The following is a 1,617-nucleotide window of genomic DNA, read 5'->3' as shown; positions in this document are numbered from 1 at the left end:
CCCAAAAAAAAAAAGATAGCACTCTGCCATTTGAGCCACAGCTCCAGTTCTGGCTTTTATGTGTTTAATTGGAGATAAGAGTCTCATAAACTTTCCTGTGTGGGCTGGGTTCAAACTGCAGTCCTCAGATTTAAGTTCCTGAGTAGTTAGGATTAAAGGTATGAACCACCAGTGCCTCACTCCAGTGTGGAACTGTTAAGAAATTCTTGAACATGTATTATCATTTGAAATGGAAGTATAAAGTCCAAAGGTATCTAGGATAAATTTAGTGTTGGCAGAAAATCCCTCAACGAGGTAAATATTTTGTGTTGCCATGAGAATTAAATTTCAGTTCCATTCATTTGCTAGCAGTTTTCTTTCAAGGTGTGTGTGTGTGTGTGTGTGTCCAGTTCTGATGCTTGAACTCAGGGCCTGGGCACTGTCCCTAAGCTTCTTTGTGCTCAAGGCTAGCACTCTACCACTTGGGCTACAGCACCACTGCCAGCTTTTTCTGTTTATGTGGTACTGAGGAATCAAACCCTTCATGCATGCTAGACAAGCACTCTACCACTAAGCCACATTCCCAGCCCTTTCTTACAATTTTATTAATATTTTTCTTATTCAGAGAGCTGTGTAGTATGTTTTTAAGTTTTATTTAAAATTTATTATTATTATTACTATTATTATTATTTGGTTGGTCATGGGATTGAACTCAGGGCCTGGGCACTATCCCTTGAGCAATTTTGCTCAAGGGCTAGTGCCTACCCACTTCCGGTTTTGTGGTAGTTAATTGGAGATAAGAGTCTCACAGACTTTCCAGCACAGGCTGGCTTCAAACTGTGATCCTCAGTTCTCAGCCTCTTGAGTAGTTAGGATTACAGGCATGAGCCATCAGCACCTGGCTTCATTTTTTTCTGGTGTCTTGTGTCTTAATACAAAACAGTAGTCTTAATACTAATGTTGGAGAAAGTTTAAGACATCTTAAACTACATATAGAAATTTCTCACTTCAATGACTGAACTAACTTGTTGTCCAAAAGAACTTGGCAGATGAGATACAGATTTTTTTTAAATCTGTATTTTTTGAGAATCATTTATTCAGAATTAAGTTAGCAATTTGAAATATTTTAGAAGCTGATTGTAGAAGCCATCAATAATACACAGCCAGTTTTTGACATTCAATGTATTTTTGTTTTTGTCAGTCATGGAGCTTGAAATTGGGGTCTGGGTGCTCTCCCTGAGCTCTTCAGCTCAAGGCTAGCACTCTACTATTTGAGCCACAGCGCCACTTCCGGTTTTCTGGTGGTTAATTGTAGATAAGAGTCTCAGACTTTCCTGCTAGCTTTGAACCGAGATCTTCAGATCTCTGCCTCCTGAGTAGCTAGGATTACAGTTGTGAGCCGCCAGTGATTGATGTGGATTTTTATTATGGGGGAGCGGGGTTGCCCCTATGGTGAAAACAGGGGCAAGTGCTGGACTGAGTTCTGCCCTTCAGTACTTGATGATAATTTTTAACTTAGAGGAATAAATTTTATTCAGATGTCAATTTACCAGAAAAAGTTTATTAGCAAGGATAAAACCTTAAATATTCTGGCTGGATTTTGTTTTCACCTTGAGAGTTGTGGTTATTTGTTGAGCA

Source organism: Dipodomys ordii, unplaced genomic scaffold (genome assembly GCF_000151885.1).
Source record: "Dipodomys ordii isolate 6190 unplaced genomic scaffold, Dord_2.0 Scaffold2, whole genome shotgun sequence".
Taxonomy (NCBI): Eukaryota; Metazoa; Chordata; class Mammalia; order Rodentia; family Heteromyidae; genus Dipodomys; species Dipodomys ordii.
Note: the sequence above shows the minus strand (reverse complement) of the source record.